Source organism: Alosa pseudoharengus, unplaced genomic scaffold, assembly GCF_046254945.1.
Source record: "Alosa pseudoharengus isolate Yale_2024_CS ecotype anadromous, Long Island Sound unplaced genomic scaffold, YU_APseudo_1.1 YU_APseudo_1.1_scf_6, whole genome shotgun sequence".
NCBI classification, from domain to species: domain Eukaryota; kingdom Metazoa; phylum Chordata; class Actinopteri; order Clupeiformes; family Clupeidae; genus Alosa; species Alosa pseudoharengus.
The window spans coordinates 37,585,203-37,604,455 of NW_027468848.1; positions in this window are offsets into that span (position 1 = coordinate 37,585,203).

A 19,253-nucleotide genomic window follows, 5' to 3' on the forward strand; every position below is an offset into this window, starting at 1 on the left:
AACCCACAGATCTAGATTAGTTATTAAAACTGGTGGTAACAGCAAGGGCAGATAGGTCGTAACATTACTGTAAATGAACACCCATAAGTATTTCTGGACTAAAATATTGCAAAGCGATTTGGTTACTTTATTTGTCATGCTTTTATCAGTTGTAACATAGTCAAAACGTTAAGAATATCATACCAGAACATGAAATAATAACTGTATGATAGCTGCCATAGCTATCCTAGCTGACGTTTATCGTAGCTCATAGTGCTTAGAGGTGGATTTTGTCGTTCGTTCTCATGACACAGTTCGCGTCGTTCAGTTCGCCAAGATGATTCGTTCTGAATCGTTCGTTCTTTCGTTAAGTCGCATTTCCGGTAGCCTACAACATAGTTCAGCGGTGAATCATGGAATGCAGGTTCTCAGCTCCTCGTTTGTGAAAACGGTCAACACAACACTGTAGCCTAATTGTAGCGGCAAATATAGCTGCAACTAAATGATTATGTGTACTTTTAGACAAAACAGCAGTAGCTAATGTGTTCATTCATCTTGACATTAAATTGACATATTGAAGTAGACTACGGCTAGATCAGCTAATTTCTTTTTAAAAAATGTGTTCATTCATAAAGGAACAAAGACCCAGTAGGCTATGCCGACAAACATGTTTAAAGGTTTGGCAGAAAGATTATATTGATGAAAAGGTTTCAAGTCCCCATTTTGCCCAGGCTACAGAGCCATAATCACTCTGCTTCTTCTGCTTCACTCCGCCAAGAACGAGTGACTGACTTAAGAGAACGACAGACCGAAGTGAAACAGGTCTTTGCGTGAGAACGAACGAACGAGACAGATTGAAGAGACATTTATTAACCTGACATGACACAGAAAATACAAAGACAGCATGCATTTACCATTAGACAGATATTTAAATGTAAATGCCAATATTGAAATGCAAAATGGAATTGTTAATGTACATTATCGTTATTTTTTATCGTATGCTCTCCCACTAGTCTCACTAGCCCATTTGTTTTTTTTCATGGAAACGGTTGCTATGCTTTCATGCCCCTCATTGGCTAATTCGATGAGAACGTTTTAGAAACAATACAGACAACAGCATACGATTGATTTGGCTCTCGCCTTAGGAAGCTGGGGCCTCATTACAGAAACTTCCCAATTCTGAAATCCTATCTTATCTCCGTTTAGGATGGCATTTAGGATTTTTGGTATTACAGAAGCATGTTTCCTAACTGCATTTAGGAAAAAGGCCTATCTTAATTTAAGATAGTAATTTGGCCATTACAGAACCATCCTAACTCAAGAATTTCCTAACTTAGGAATCCTAACTTAGGATGGCATATACCCAGTCCTAAATGCAAAATAACTGCCAAAACTGACTGCAACAGTCTTGTTGAGTTGTTGCCTAGCCTATGACGATGGACATGACTGTTAGGGACACCATAAAGCATATTTCACTAAATAAGTTAATTAAGTGAAAACTTAAAAATGTAGCCTATAAGCTATGTGTTTTAAAACATTTATAACATGTATAACAATTAAATATTAATAATTATAACAGAATATTAGACTATTACTGGTATTTATTATTATAAATATGTGTTTTGTTTTTCATCTTTTTATCCTGTTCATCAAATGAATCAATATTGACACACTCTCTTTCTTCCTACATAGGCCTAACCTAGACCAATTTCTCTCTGATATTATGGTTTGTCCATCTTGAGCAAACAACTGTCTTTAGAACACCATCTTTGCAACCTGACATTCTAACCATAGATACAGGCAGTCTTGTATACATTCTAATCATAGAAACAGGCATGACAGGACGATTGCCGATTTAAAAATCTAACTGACAGTTACAGTTAGGATTTCTTAAGTTAAGATAAGATAGGAGGTCTGAGATAAGATAGGACACAGCCATGAGTTTAGGAACTGCTTCTGTAATAGGAAGATAGGATTTTTCCTATCTTTGAAACTTAAGTTAAGATAGAACAAGCAGTTAGGATATTTTTCTGTAATGAGGCCCCAGGTCGTTCATTTTAAAGACCCGTTCGAAGGAACTAGTTCGTTCGCGACCGACCCACCTCTAATAGTGCTAGGGCTAATGTAACTCGTCAGTTTGTACGTTGCCCAGCGAATAAGTAGGCTTAATTCTTACATGTCTTAAGTTAAAGAATTGAAAGAAATAGGAAATAAAGAAAACGCTTGAACAGGTTTATCCATTTACATTCAGATCTGGCCATAGACTTGGCCTAAGCGCTTGCTTGCTTGGTAGTCTACCGTCCTGTTCAGTCCGCTGCTGTGCTTCATAAACTGACGAGATAACCGTGTGGTTAAAATACTCCCCAAACACAAAGAAAACAAAACTATGTAAGAAAATGGGATGTTGTATTCCAAACAACAAACCAACAGTCCTGGAAGGGCATTACTATAATCTCACTCACTATAATTTCCTAGCTGTGGATGTCCCATTACAACCCATTCATTTGATTCGTCTTTTTGCCGTCCACTAGGCTATTATTATAGGCTTGCAAAGGGTGATAAAATAAACGTGTTCTCATATCAAATAATAATAGCAGATAAACATAAATGTGTGTACAGTATTACTGTTTTTAATCATGAATGACACCACTGAATCACCCTTTCGGAAATGGAATGAATAATTCAACTATTTCGTCAACATTACTGCTAGCTAGAAGCTAACCTATAACGTTACAGTCTAAAAAGCGGATGGGATAGCTAACGTTAACATTACGGCTCCGCTTCAACCCTTTTTGCGATCACAGTATAAATTGAGCTACCACGTCACTCTTAATTAAGTTATAATTTTGCAACCCCAATCAAAGAGTATACCAGAGAATTTCTAATAAGACATTATAGACGGGCTCTGAGTATACTCTTCGATATGAAGCCAATCTGTTTAGCACCAAAATCTAGGTTGTCGGTGGGAAACACTGATTGGTTGGCAGTAAGCAATGTGTTGATTGGCTCTTCAGAAGGGCAGTAAAATTAGGGTCAAAAGTCCGTAAGCATTATATCTCAGTTTCACACTCGTACTTTCAGTGTTGTGCAGGAAAGCATTGCGTAGGAGATTCACACACGTACAAAGTATTTGTGCAGGTACATATTTTTTCCACACGTGTACAAAATACTTTTACAGATCCGCATTTTCCCCCCACATATGTACAAAACATTTCTACAGATACACATTTCTTTCACACAAGTACGTAATATTTCTACAGGTACATAATTTTTTCACACATGTACAAAATATTTCTACAGGTACGAAATTTCTTTTCACATGCAGAACTCCTTTTGCACAGCTGCAAAACTTTATTACACATGTGAACATCTTTTCACAAGCTCTCAATATTAAAGACCCTATTTTGACTCCATACCCATCCGCTAAACCCCCAGTGGACCTCTAGATTGAAAAATCGTCAATGCAAGTGAATGTGAGAAAATAATTATTTTCTGGTCCCGTTTGAATTGTGCCATGAATGTGAACATATGTTGTCTGTGAATTTTTAATATAATTTTTCATGTTACGAGTTTGACAGTATATTATATGATTCTTCGGCTATCAGTTGTGGAAAAGACATAACGAGAAAGACTACATGTCGCCTGTGACGTGAGCTAGCTCTAATCGCTAACATTAACTGAGGTGCTAGTTTTTGTAACGGCAGGAATAAACACACATGGTAACAAAAATATTCGAAACATGTCTAGCTTCACTCAACACATTAACACTATGATACAGTGTGATTGTAAAGTTGTATGGTTCACTGTTTTCAAAGTCGATCTTAATAACCCCCTCTTAATAACCATCTCGACCAACTGATGGTTGTTATGGGAAGTTAGCTGTCGTCTAGCGGAAAGTTGTAGTCCACAAAGTGCTCTCACACAAAGTTTAACCGCATCAAACTTCTACCCGCTCAATTGTAGCAATCTTTACACGAAAATGTATATTAATTCACAGACAACATATGTTCACATTCATGGCAAAATTCAAACGGGACCAGAAAATAATTATTTTCTCACATTCACTTGCATTAACGATTTTTCAATCTAGAGGTCCAGCGGGGATAGCGGAAAGGGCGGGACTTACCAGCTCTATACTGGGCTTTCTTCTCCTCCTCCTCTTTCCTTCGTTTTCGTCCGTATGCACCAGAGAGTTTGGACCTTTTCATTTTGAGAATTGTGTAGCTTGATATTTTAACTTGCTTGATCGAGCCTTGCAACCAACCATAAGTTCGCACCACTAGAGCTTTGTGGCTGTACAGGCCTTTAAAGTTGACCTCGGATTTGAAAAAAAAAGGAAATTCCGCCTATTGGCTTTTTTTGTTAAAACACTCATAAGAGCCCAGAAATTATAAATATTACTGATGCATATGTGGTGTTTGATGTTGGCATACATATTTTGACTCATTATGTGATTTTGCTCTTCATTTTGGTTGATAAAATTCAAGATTTATGTGCAAAAAAAAGCTAATTTGAGTTTTCAGAGCAACATGTTATGGCAATACCTGAATGCAGACCTTATTGATCATTACTATTCTACCTTCCTTACTTTCAATTGCGAGTTGAAATTAATGTTAAATGATGTCATACATAGGTCTGCAGTACAAATGTTTTTTAAATTGTAGCTGAAACGAGTACAAAGGATCTTTAATCTATTCATTGAATTCATCATCGTCAGAACAGGAGCACAGAGGATGCCATCTCTATGGCACTTCACTCTGCCCTGTCCCACCTTGACAATAGCAACACATATGTAAGAATGCTGTTCATTGACTTCAGCTCAGCGTTCAACACCATCATCCCCTCCAAACTGATCACCAAACTCAGTGAACTGGGCATCAATACCTCCCTCTGTAACTGGATTCTGGACTACTTGTATTGCATTCATTGTGTCTACACTTGAGATAAATAAGTTTGTTTTTTCTTTTAATCACATACACATATATTGGTAGATGTTTTTTCTTTACCTTGACATGTTTAGACGTATACTTCCATCTTCATCAGAAGGACACACGGTGGAGTAGCTCCACCGCTCAGCTGATGTTGTTACGGAGGTGTGATCCACCTGTCAGTTATTTGACAGGTGGACCACACCTCCTGCTGTCAGTCAGCCGCCCCCCAGGACGGCACTCCAGGTATGGGAGAGCATATATGCTCCCTCATCTCTGTTCATCGTCTTTAGGCTCCGCTTTCTTATTTCAATCGCCTCCTTTATCCAGCGGTGGTATCGGTTGACTCTGGCATGCAGGAGGTGTGGTCCACCTGTCAAAAAACTGACAGGTGGATCACACATCCGTAACAACATCAGCTGATAAAAACGCGTCACACTACTCCACCGTGTGACCTTCTGATGAAGACGGAAGTATACGTCGAAACATGTCAAGGTAAAGAAAAAACATCTACCAATATATGTGTATGTGATAAAAGAAAAACCAAACTTATGGATTCTGGACTTCCTAACCAACAGACCTCAGTCTGTTAGGTTAGATAATCGCACCTCCTCAACCATCGAACACCAGTGTATCACAGGGATGTGTGCTGAGCCCTCTCCTCTACTCCCGCTTCACCTACGACTGCGCACCTGTACATGGCTCTAACACCATTGTCAAGTTTGCAGATGACACTACAGTGATTGGGCTCATCAGCAAAAACGATGAGATGGCCTACAGGGAGGAGGTCCAGCACTTAACATCTTGGTGCACTGATAACAACCTGGCTCTCAACACCAAGAAGACCAAAGAGCTCATTGTGGACTTCAGGAAGTCTAAAGCTAGCACACACACACCCATTCTCATCAACAGGACTGAGGTGGAGCATGTCACCAGCTTCAAGTTTCTGGGTGTCCACATCTCTGAGGACCTCTCTTGGACCCTCAACACCTCTACCCTGATCAAAAAGGCTCACCAGCGTCTCTTCTTTCTGAGGTCCATCTGTCTCCTCAGACCCTGGTGAACGTCTACCGCTGCAACATCGAGAGCATCCTCACCAACTGTGTCACAGTTTGGTATGGCAACTGCTCTGCCTACGACCGGAAAGCACTGCAGAGGGTGGTGAAAACTGCCCAACACATCACCAGTTCCTCACTCCCCTCCATCGAGGCCATCCAGGGCAAGCAATGCTTGCGTAAGGCGCGCATCATCAAAGACTGTTCTCACCCCAACCACAGACTGTTCACCCCACTCTCCTCCGGGAGGCGTTACAGGTCCGAACCAGCAGGTTCAGAGGAAGCTTCTTTCCTGCGGCTGTCACTCTACTGAACTCTAGCTCTGCATCCCGGTGACATCCAACGAACTAAGCCCCCATCACCCCCGCCCCTGCCTGATGCCTCCTTGTCTGTGCCTATTGAGGTGTCCACGACCATGGCAACCTTGACAGGGACAACAAGGAGGCGGACATCCCCTAGCCCCCCACCCCCCCACAACTGCACTACCCTATCCCACCCATCTATCCCATCCATCTATTTATTTACAAATGTACATACTGTAATTACACTTATACTGTACATAGCCATATTATACTGCTTTTCATCCTGCACATACACTTATTATTAATACTATTGTAATGTTACTGTTTCTGCACTACAATGGTACTGTTACCACACTCCACACAGCTGTACATACTGTACATATCTGTCTATATGGTTCATACTAAATATCCATATTTATTCAGTTTTTCTGTAATATATTCTGTTAATACACTGCATATATCTATATTGTTCTTACTACTACTATAATGGTACCGCCACTACATTGCACATACCTGTACATGTTGTTCATACATTGTTCATATTACAGTACATAGCCATATTTATTCTGCTCATGGTAACTGCTAATACACTGCACATATTTATATTTAATTTATGCTACTCTAAACCACCTTCTGCAAAACAACTGTATACTACTGTCTACACTGCACTATATTTCTTGTCCTGTCTATGCACCACCTGCCTATACTGTGTATATCACATTGCACTTTTCTGCTTTTTTGCACTTCTAGTTAGACGCAAACTGCATTTTGTTGTCTCTGTACTTGTTCTCTGCACAATGACAATAAAGTTAAATCTAATCTAATTTAATCTAAAATTATCTGCCTCTGCTTTGCCTCTTTACGGATCATGCTATGAATAGCAGCAGCAATGTCTGCATAAGTTGAGACATTGTTATTGACCTTCTGGACCAGAGACATTCCATCAATGATTGTTGCTGTATTATATTCATCTGGAAGATTATCTGATAGTGATGCAAGTTTCTGCAAATGCTTTGCAAGTGCTGCTTTAGAGGTTTTCCTTGGGGTCCCCTCAGGTGTCGCCAATGACCATGGTTAAGGTCCAAGAGGGTGACAAAAGACTTATTTCATGTCCAGTCTTTAACATGATGGCCTTGCCATGTGCCTGTATTTTCTTTTTTGACTCGTAAATGTCTTTAATTTTTGCTTTCATGGAATTTGTGCTTAGGTGTATCTGACTCCAGCCTCTATGTCATGATCTTTGCCTGTAGTATGAGCCTGAATCAGATCATCCCTAACCTCTTGTGTTGCTTTGCCTGCTGTAGATATGCAAATGAACTCATGTTCCTCTGAAAATGGATTGATCCAATTTCAGTTTCTGTCTCATCAGATCTAACTGTGTAGAATTTTTAAAACTGTTTTTAAAAATGTATGTACTTGTAGATCTGTAATGTTCCCCTCTTCCCTTCGATAGGGTTTTATTACATAACGCTCAATCGGATTCGCGGTCCTTTATCAACATAATGTTGCGCACGGCGGCGCACAAACACCCAGCACGTCTTGATCGATGATTGAATGAATACAAAAACAAAAACTCAATATGTTCGTTCACCGTGTATTAACACCATAAACATTTAACAAATAATCTCCCCCTTCCAGTCAAAAACAGCTTGTTAAACCACCCACCCCTCCCACACAGCCGGCTTGGTCCCCGTACCCCGACAAACAATCAAAACAGACAATTGACACAATTTCACTACAGTTCAACGAGGACAAATCAGTCTCTTATAACCCCGGTCCATGTGCGGCATCCGCCTGCTTCAAAAATAAAGAAAAAAGAAAGTCTTTGCCTCACCGCAGCCTTGTTTGAGTTTACGATATTCAGGAAAATGCCCAGTCCGACGCTTTTAATCCATAAAGGGAAAAAGACGATCGCGGTTTTGATGGCGCTCCCAAAAACAGTCCACGTTGTCCAAAGTAGTAATCCCAAAAATGCGGCGTCTTCCCAGGTAACCTCTCCATTTACTCCCACCTGTCTTTTTTTTACCTGCGGCGCTCTCCCATTCAAAAACTTGACAGTCTCTCTTCATTGGTCCGTCTATCGGACCAATCCCCCTCCCTGCCTACAACTTGTGTGTCTCATAAAGGGGCAGCATAACTGGTTAAATACAAAGCAACATTGAAAACAAAATAACAAATCATTGCTCATGTTCCAGCTTCTAGTTCATTTTAAAAGTGACAAATCTTTAGTTTGTGGATTTGTTACAGATCCCCCCCCCCCCAGCCAGCGGCATCGGAGGGCCATAATACGGCTTCAGGTCAACCACATTCACATTGTCTACTTTTTCCAAATCAGCACCCCAACACACTCGGTAATTATTAGGCCCTAATTGTTTCTCAACTCTAGCCGGTCCTTTCCACCGTGGTGCAAGTTTGGCTGAGAACCTATTTGATGCTTTGGACATGGGATGGGCTCGGATCCAGACCAGATCGCCGACCGCAAACTGTACACTTTTGCGCCGTTTATTATAATATCTGGCTTGTCTGACCTTCGCTGCATTCACATGTCTCTCTACTTCATGACACAGTTTTGCATGTTGGTGTAGGGTGTTGTACGCAACAGTGTGTGGAGTGGGAGCTTTATGGAGAAGGCGTTCTAAAGGGCCCTTAATAGAACGTCCTACTGCTAGGACAGCTGGTGTCACCCCAGTGGTTTCATGGACAGCAGTATTAATAGCCAGTCTAAACTCTGGTAGCCAGCGATCCCAATCACGGTGCTGTTGACCAACAAAAGCTCCCAACATTGTTCTCAGTGTTCGATTGACCCTCTCCGTGAGGTTTGTCTGGGGATGATACGCTGTCGTCAACTTTTGTGATATTCCCCATGACTCACACAATTTTGCCATCAGATTGCTGGTAAATTGCGGGCCTCGATCTGAGACAATGTATGCGGGTACGCCCCACCTTGTGAAGATGTCATTTCTCAGGATATTGCACACCCGTGGTGTTTTGGCATCTCTTAATGCAAATAACTCCACCCACTTTGAGTAATAATCTACGACCACCATAAGAACAGTGTTTCTTGCTCTGCTCAACGGAAAAGGTCCCATGAAGTCAATCCCAATAGTCTCTCCTGGTTCAGAGACCACGGTCTGCTGTATTTTTCCTGAGGGCTTAGACATGGGATTCTTATATTCTTGACATTTCTGACACTCCTGAACATATTTCCAAACATCTTTTCGGATGGACGGCCACCAGGCCACTTCCAGTATTTTACGGAGAGTTTTCATTCTTCCCAGGTGGCCTCCGAATGGACTACTATGGAAATATTCCAGGAACTGTGAAACCATCACCTCTGGCACCACCACTTGGTAGTTATAGCCACCATGTCTTGACGGTACCCCTCTGTACAATACACCTTGTTGTTCTTGGTAATGTACCCTGCCTGCCTTGGTTTGATGGTTAGCTTCTTTGACCTCATCACATAGGAGACTTCTCTTCTGTGCAAGTTCTATGTCAGCTAAAGATGTTGGAAGGTCTGCCCAAAATGTTTTCGCCATGGCCACCCAAGCAGTCCCATCCACCACCACAGGGGCTCTAGACAAAGCGTCTGGCACCACATTGCAGCATCCTTTTCTATAATGCACCCTGAAGCTAAAAGCTTGAAGTCTGAGGGTCCATCTGGTCAGTCTGGACATGGTTTTGGGGGAGTTGAAGGCCCAAGCTAAGGCACTGTGGTCGGTGTAAACATCAAACATGGTTCCCTCCAAATAATGTTGCCATTTTTCAACTGCCCAAACGACAGCTAAACACTCCTTTTCGGACGTGGAGTACCTCACTTCGGCTCCCCGCAAAGCCCTGGAGGCAAACGCGATCACTTTCTCTTCTCCATCCAGCTGCTGAGTGAGGACCGCTCCTAGCCCCACGTCACTGGCGTCGGTCTGGACTTGAAATTCCACATCTGGCATAGGTTGACACAGTACTGGAGAAGAAAGGAGAGCCTTCTTTAGTGCAAGGAAAGCACTCTGGCAGGTTTCTGTCCATTCCCATTTAACCCCCTTTTTCTTCAGATGGTTCACCGGAGCGGCCAAGTCTGCCATTCTGGGTATAAATTTGTGGTACCATCCAATGAGACCCAGAAACCTCTGCAGACTTTTTACATCTGTGGGTGCGGGGTACTCCGCAATGGATGCCACTTTCTTGGGATCTACCTCCACACCCTTTCCGGACACAATATGGCCTAAGAAGGATAGACGAGTCTGGAACAGATGACATTTCTTGACATTAAGGGTAAGTTGTGCCTGATGTAACTTGGCAAAAACTGCATCCAAATCAATTAGGTGCTGTTCAGGTGTTTTGGAAAAAATTATGATGTCATCAATGTACACAAAACATAACTTCCCCTTTAACTCGCCTAGAACTTGTTCCATTAACCGCTGGAAAGAGGCTCCAGCATTTTTAAATCCAAATGGCATGGACTTAAATTGGAATAATCCCTCCGAGGTGATCACAGCAGTCTTCTTCTTGCTCTCTTCGGACATCATAATTTGCCAATATCCACTTTTCAAATCCAACGTACTAAAGTAAGCCACCCCCTGCATAGATTCCAGTATCTCATGAACCAATGGCATTGGGTAAGCATCGTGGTGAGTTTTGGCATTCAAACCTCTGTAGTCAACACAGAATCGAAATGATCCATCAGGTTTGGGAACAAGCACCACTGGTGAAGCCCATGCAGAGGACGATGGCTCGATTATTTCATCCTTTAACATTTTGTCTATGTGCTGATGGATAATTGCTTGCTTATGAGGGGATGTTCTGTACGCCCGTTTCCGGACTGGCACTTCATCTGTGGTCAGAATTTGATGTTGAACAATGCTTGTGCAGCCCAATTTTTCAGTCCATACAGCGTTCCATTTATGTAGCAATGGCTGGACTACCTTTGGCTGAGACTCTATGTTAAGGCGTTCCAATGGAGATGGCTCAGGTCTCTCTGTGGCCATATAGAAGTGCACCCCAGCGCCCTCAGTAGACCATTTAAGAGAGTTTCTTGTCCTAATGAGGAAGTTATGGCCTTTACCCCCAGGTATCCAGTACTTCCCTTGGAAAGGTTGTATGGTCATCTGAGTAGCGCGGAGAAAGTCCAACCCCAACAGGATCGGCATGTATAGACTTTCATCCTTTAACACATAGGTATCCACTCTATACAGGACATCGTGCAGACTCATCATTAATGGTAATTTCCCTATTGCTCTGCTTTCTTGCCCATCTGCCATCACAAAGGCCTGGTTATCACCGCTTAGTAGACCCTCCCCCTTCTGGGCTATCTGTTTCCACAAGCTCTCTTTGATCAGTGTGTATGTACTACCTGTGTCTAACACCGCATCGCCCCTAGCCCCCCTAATCTCTATTGGAATCACTAAGAGTGATGGGATGCTTTGCATTGTGTAGAGTTCTCCACTTTTGTCTGCGCATTTTTGGGTTCTTGCTGAAGAGTGGGATGTTTTTTTATTTTGGCGGTCAGGCGGGTTAGTGCTTTGTACCTTACTCCAATAATCCTTGTTAGAAGCCCAATCACGTTCTACCATAGAACCGGTTTTAACTAATTGGTCCACAGTGGTCACTGTGCCCCGCATAGCACTGGCTAAGCGTGGATTGCATGCATTTAGGATTCGGCGCACCAACTCTTCTTCACTCATCTCAGCCTGCCACCGTAAGCAAAGTGCTCTATAGTCATAAGCAAAGTCTCTGAGACACTGTGTTGGAGTCTGTACTGTCACACGTAGTTGTTCCTCTATTTCTGACTGATAATCAGCGGTCAAGAATGCTTCTAGGAAAGCGATCTTAAATTCTGGCCAGTTCTTAATTTTTTGCTTTGTTGCCATCCACCAGCTGCGTGCTGGACCTTTCAAGACAGTGCCTAATGTTCCCAATAATTCTTGATCATTTAAAGGCCGTAAGGACAGAAAATTTTCACATTGTTCCACAAATTCAGTGACATCAGCGGTGTTCGTGGACTCTCCGAATTTAGGAAAATCCACCCGAATAGGCGGCTTTGAGCTTCCACCATGTATGCCCACAGCAGACATGACACTCTCACCCATAACTACACCCTGCTGAGGGGTTGACACTGCCTGTGGATTCCACCCTTTGCGTGAACTTCTGCGAGAGAGCATTTGTAATTCTTCACTCCACCTCTTGTCACGGCGGTGCAAACAGTCCACTATGCTCACTTCAAGTTGTGTTCTTTTCTCATCCACATAAACCTTCATCTCACTCATAAGCCTATCCATTGATGTCCGTAAGCCTTCTTCTCTGCTGAGGGAGGCTTCAACTATGTCTTTAAGTCGTTGATCATATGTGTCAATATTTTCCTCACACAGCACAATTCTTTCATCTAACTTATTTATTAATTCAGTAACGTCCTCCCCAATTTCATCCATATCTAATGGTTCATGTAGTTGGTCTTCTAGATACATCTTTTCTAATAGGCTGGAGACTTCAGTGACCTCTCCTCGGGGATCTCTTACAGTGACGTGCTTATCAGGCCTATCAGGCCTATCTAGTGAAGGACTTCTCTGGGATTCCATGAAGCGTGGGGAAAATAACAAATATGTGGAATGTAATTGAATAGCTTAAGTAACTTAGCCAACTTGTCCCTAGTTCAAAACCTGAAATGTCTAGGCCAGGGCTACATCTCACATAACGTTAACTGGTGTGTGGGATTAATGTTACGCTATATCAGCCGTAACCTATTGTTCTTCAGAAAATAACACGATAATAAGAAACCTCAAAATAACTTAGATCGTGAGTGCTTTGGGATGCTGAAAAGGAATACCATACTCCCCGTACGGGCCACCAAATGTAATGTTCCCCTCTTCCCTTCGATAGGGTTTTATTACATAACGCTCAATCGGATTCGCGGTCCTTTATCAACATAATGTTGCGCACGGCGGCGCACAAACACCCAGCACGTCTTGATCGATGATTGAATGAATACAAAAACAAAAACTCAATATGTTCGTTCACCGTGTATTAACACCATAAACATTTAACAAATAATCTCCCCCTTCCAGTCAAAAACAGCTTGTTAAACCACCCACCCCTCCCACACAGCCGGCTTGGTCCCCGTACCCCGACAAACAATCAAAACAGACAATTGACACAATTTCACTACAGTTCAACGAGGACAAATCAGTCTCTTATAACCCCGGTCCATGTGCGGCATCCGCCTGCTTCAAAAATAAAGAAAAAAGAAAGTCTTTGCCTCACCGCAGCCTTGTTTGAGTTTACGATATTCAGGAAAATGCCCAGTCCGACGCTTTTAATCCATAAAGGGAAAAAGACGATCGCGGTTTTGATGGCGCTCCCAAAAACAGTCCACGTTGTCCAAAGTAGTAATCCCAAAAATGCGGCGTCTTCCCAGGTAACCTCTCCATTTACTCCCACCTGTCTTTTTTTTACCTGCGGCGCTCTCCCATTCAAAAACTTGACAGTCTCTCTTCATTGGTCCGTCTATCGGACCAATCCCCCTCCCTGCCTACAACTTGTGTGTCTCATAAAGGGGCAGCATAACTGGTTAAATACAAAGCAACATTGAAAACAAAATAACAAATCATTGCTCATGTTCCAGCTTCTAGTTCATTTTAAAAGTGACAAATCTTTAGTTTGTGGATTTGTTACAGATCAAGTCTTGGAAAATAGTTATTATTTCTTTTCAATGGAAATGATTTTAACATCAGATGAAAGACAATTTTAAGTAAGATAATAATAATAATAATAATAATTATGACTGCCGCTAGCGAAGCTAGCGAAGCGGTCATATAGAGATTGTCAAATTGTTTTTTTGGTTTTTTTTTTCCCCCCGTCATCTACTTCCTGAAATTTTGGTCAACGATACCCGGGGCACCAAAACACCGGGGCACATGAAATTTGGTGGGTATGTAGCCCCACTAGACTTTTACGGAAAAATTTTGTTTGGTCCCCGGGGGCCACTCCCCCTCCGCGCTGGGCCCCCCGAAACCCAAAAAATGCAGTTTTTCCTAAATAACTACCTGAACCGTGGCACCGAGGATGAAGACATTTTTATGGTATGTTGGTCTCAAGGGCCCACATCAACCTAGCCCATAATCACTCATTTGTGATTTGCACCCCCCCGGTAAAAAATGAAAATGCAATATCATTCTGCTTTAATCGCCCCTCTCTTCAGTAAAGACGTTCAGAACTGCACCAAATTTTATGTGTATGATTAACCTGACATTCTCTGGGGGTATGCCAAGTTTCGTAGAATTTCATCCATGGGGGGGTCTAAAAAATTAAGTTATGTGTACATTTAGTGACTGTACACTCATTGGCCTGTAGATGGTGGTGCACACATATACACATGCACACACACACACAGGCACCCACATACTATCGGTATTAGAACGGCCGATACATAATTACAAATTCAGTAGGATTAAAAGAAAGCCAAAATAAATATTCATCATCATCATCATGGCTGCATTTCCAGTATTGGCGATAAGTAGTCGTTTGTCCACTAGATGGCGCATCGTTGCAGTGAGACGTAATTTTGTTGGAAGTTAATCTAAAGTGGGTTGGAAAGACACTACGCTTCCTACAAGGACAAGACTGTAGGCTACAGTAGTTTACCGCAGAGAACGTCTAAGGGTAGGATGATTTCTGCATGACATGTAATTCCCATTTCCTCTTGAAGCTGAGATAAATCTGAGAATGTTTATCGGACATGCTTGTTTTTTACTGCAGGTAGGCTACGTTAATCCTATCAATAGCAGAACGTAGGTAAAATAATGTTACCGTTAGCATGGTTGAGTGATGGAGGCCAATTTGATTATTGATGTATTTGTAGAAAACCATAAATACGTTTATAGGCTACCAAGCAAATCGATAACAGCACTAATTGTATCTTTCGACTGTCATCTCATTTGCTTATGACCATAACCTAGGCTACTAACAGGAGCTAAGTGAGTTAGCCACAACACGTTCGCTACGTGATGGTTTTTTAATGGAAAATATATAGGCTACCTGAAAGATAACCTGTCTATGATGCACCCTAAACACCGGGCTGGGACATTTCTGCTCAAGGTCTCAAAAAGCATCTGAGTCAACGTTCATTCCCAAACACCCATATAGGCTACTTCAATCCTCTATTTTCAAAGGTGATTCAAGTAAGGAAGAGCATGGCTCAAAGTAAAGTAACTGAAACTACATAAATTCGTCAAAGTGAATAATTTGTGTCAACTAGCCGCAATGTAGATTTATTAATGCACCCGTGATGATCTACATCTCCAGTATGCGAATTACCCCACCATAATTGGGGGGTACTGCTCCTTCACTTCTTCTATGACCATCATGGTCCACTACCATATCAACCGTGATCACCAAGTGCAACATGTGTTATGCAACACACACAAGGTCTAAACATGCGACAAACTGATCATCAGTACTAGGCTACAGAATATCTCATCGTTCTTATATCCTGTCGTCTCCCTGCGGCCTGCTCACGGCTTTCATCCTGTGCCTCTCCTGTCTGCTGAGCACCCCTTTCCTTAACATATGAACAGTGTATAAAACCTAACTGCACCTACACTTTTAATGTAATTGTTTGTAGATCTTAGTGTTAATATGTCCTGCTTACTCTTTTAGCACCAACAAGTGCCAGATGTCTGTGTGTCCTTCTCCTCATAGTGTCTCTTTGAATACAATTTCATTAAGATACTTAGATAGTATCAGGGTTCTCAGATTAAACTACATTTATTGAGCTAAAAATATGAAATAATAGAATGTAAAAACAATACCAACCAATTTAAAACAAACTCAAATACTAGCACATACTATTTAGCCTAGGCTACTTGGGTCTTTTTATGTTTCCACAGGTTTCACTGATGTTATGTAGCCTAGGCTTAGCTACAGCAGACCCTCTTGTGCATAGGCCTACCGGTAATATAAAAACACAGGATATGTGCCAAACTAATTTCAAAAGGGCATAATAATTTATACAAAATAAAATGAAAATAATCATAGGCTATGGAGTTCATCTCCTTGGAAATGACAATCGATTTTACCTCACCACAATGTAAAGCTTGATTTAAATAGAGAACTAGTCTATCTTCCTAACTAACCAAGGTCCACTTTACTAGCCTCTGTGGATAAGTAGCCAGTAATTCAATGTATGAAGACGTGACATGAGCTATGAAAGAACAAAACACGTGTATAAATTAAGGTTGTAAAATAACACATTTTCAACAAGCTAGACGTCAGCTAGCAACTTACATTTACCCATGCACGTCAGCAGCAAACCGAATTTAGCCTACTGGAGGAATTTACCTAGCGTTTTGTCATTCAATGTTGACGCTTGCTTGTGAAGTTTAAGTCGTTCTCTGTCTCAGTTGCTTCTAGCGCCACGGTGGTTAAAAATGGTACGGTCCACAATAGGGGTGTCAGAAATAGCTTTACATTAAAATGTTCCTATGGTGAAAATAGGAGTTGACTTGTATTGTAACTGTAATGATATTTTTTCACAATATCAGAAAAATTATCTGACCCCCCCAAAACTGATATTTCTGTCTCTTTGGGGGGAACTGGGTCTTCATTGGGGGGTATAGTACCCCCCAGTAGGCTACCCCCTGTAATTCGAACTATGCATGAGTCAGTGGATTAAACACATCAGGTAAGTTGCATTCGTCCATAGACTGTACATTACATACTGTTAAGTGACATAGCAGGCAGCAAGATGCAACCGTTAACTAGCATAACAGCTCTTATCGTTTCATTACGTTGGTGACGTACATCGTTCGAGACGAGAGATGTAGTCCACTGAGTGGATTCGCACAAAACCAACATAACTTTTGAAGTCTATCGAACAACAGTACTTTCTTGACGTGAAAATTTATCTTTTAAATTCACACACATCATATGTGAAATTTGTGGCACAATTCAAACTGGACCAAAACATAATTGTTATCTCTCCATTAACTCCCGTTCATAATTTTTTGAAAGATAGGTTCCATGGACCGGAAGTAGAAGGGGCGGGACTTCACCACTCTATGGAGTTTTACATCTGTCTGTTTGCTGTCCAGTCATTTTATGAAAAAAGGTTGAACAAATTGCAACAGAAGAAAACTTAACTGATTTTGTATCTTCAATATTTAAATATGTCCCGAGTAAGGGGAAAAAAGCCCCGAAGGAAAGTTTCGAAAAAGACCCAAATATACCCTATTCTTGCGCCTATTCAGTATTTTTCTGAGTTTGTTACTGTTGCTATATTACTGAGTTGATTACAAGACAAACAAACAATGTATTACACGTTTTTTGAAATTGTTTGTTAACATTTATGTGCATAAATACCACAACGGAGCTAATAGTCCAGGCAAAGTAAGGTCTGACCCAAAACTAATTGCAACAGAATTTATTTTCACACTTTTATATTTAAATTGGTGATCTAAACACCATAGTAAAAGACCATGAAAATCCAGTTGTGGAAATATGTTGAAATAAGTGTTGTTTTATGCATTATTCTTCAGCAAATACTGACAAAACTATAGAATACACATTCTAAAGAATATCTGACCCCATCTAACTTAACATGGAATTTTAGAATCTTGCATTGTTAAGGAACATTATTTTCTAATTTTGCAAAAATTGGTGTCTATTTTTACATTTTGTCCCTTTGAATCAATGGAAATGGTTGTTGACTCTTTAAATAGAGCCAGTGTGTTTTTGCATGTAAGTGTTCCACAATGTTCAAGCTGTTTAAGCATTATTCAGCCTAGGAAAGTGGTTTTGGTGTTTAATCTGATTTAGAGGTCACTGAAACAGTATATCACACTAAAGTATCAGTCCATCATTTTCCAAGACTTCCTCTTGCCCAGGGGTTGACTGATAGACTGTCTGTCCAATCAGAGGGGCCTGTATGATGCCCCTTTGCACAATTTTGTCTAAAACAATAATCAGACAGCACAGTATGTTTATGTTAGTGAATGCAGGAAAATGTGAAGGCAAAGTTGAAGATGGATATGATAATGTCCAAATTCGACAGAAGGGTGCAGATGGGATAACTGCAGTTAGCCTCCAAAAAGGTGACTATTGTTGTGGCAACTGGCAAAAAGGTGCATGCTATACAAATAAATATAGTTGAAGATTAATAATTAACAATGCATGCCTATGCATGGGTCATGGTTTTACCAAAGTCATAGAACAGTCAAAACTATACATATATACTACAGAGAACAATCAAAACTATACATATATACTACCTACGACATTCTGCACACTAATCAGTTGTGTGATATTCTACTATTAGTGACAGTTAGTTGGCGTTAAACTTGTGTGATTTACGAGTCGTCCAGTAGATGGCGCTCTAACAGAAAGAAGAGTGTTACATTCTATGGTAAGCTAGTTTTTGTTAAATATTTTATGCTAGACCCTAAAAAAAAACATGAGAATAACAAATTGCAAAAATCACATAATCTCTTCCCAATAAACCTTTTTTTTCCAGGATGATTTAGATGAGACTACCCGTGTGTGGGATTCCCATGTCATCAGACCATCAAAGAATGACAGAGTGCCCAGTGGTCGACCCAGAGTCATGTACATGTTCCCTGAACTCCACAGAACTGATGACTGCATTTCCCCAGTGGAAAGAGCTGATTTGCAGCTTTGTCAGAGCTGCACATTTCGACCAACAGTGCCATGTGACACAGACATCTACAACCATATATACATATCTATGTCTACAACATCTGCAACTTCCTGATGGTTGAATTCCAATTGCATCTTCCGGCTGATGCTTAACAAGCATTGGATTTGTATCTGCACTTGAGAAATTAAATCAGATCCACTCTCTAATTCTAATCTACACGAAACACCTCAATGTTCTCCAGTCAGCGTGTAAATGATGAATGATAGCCTACTGACACTGTTAATTTGTCTGTTATGTGTATTATGAATCTTGGTAATGTAGGATGTTTTGCTTTGCCCTCACATCAGTC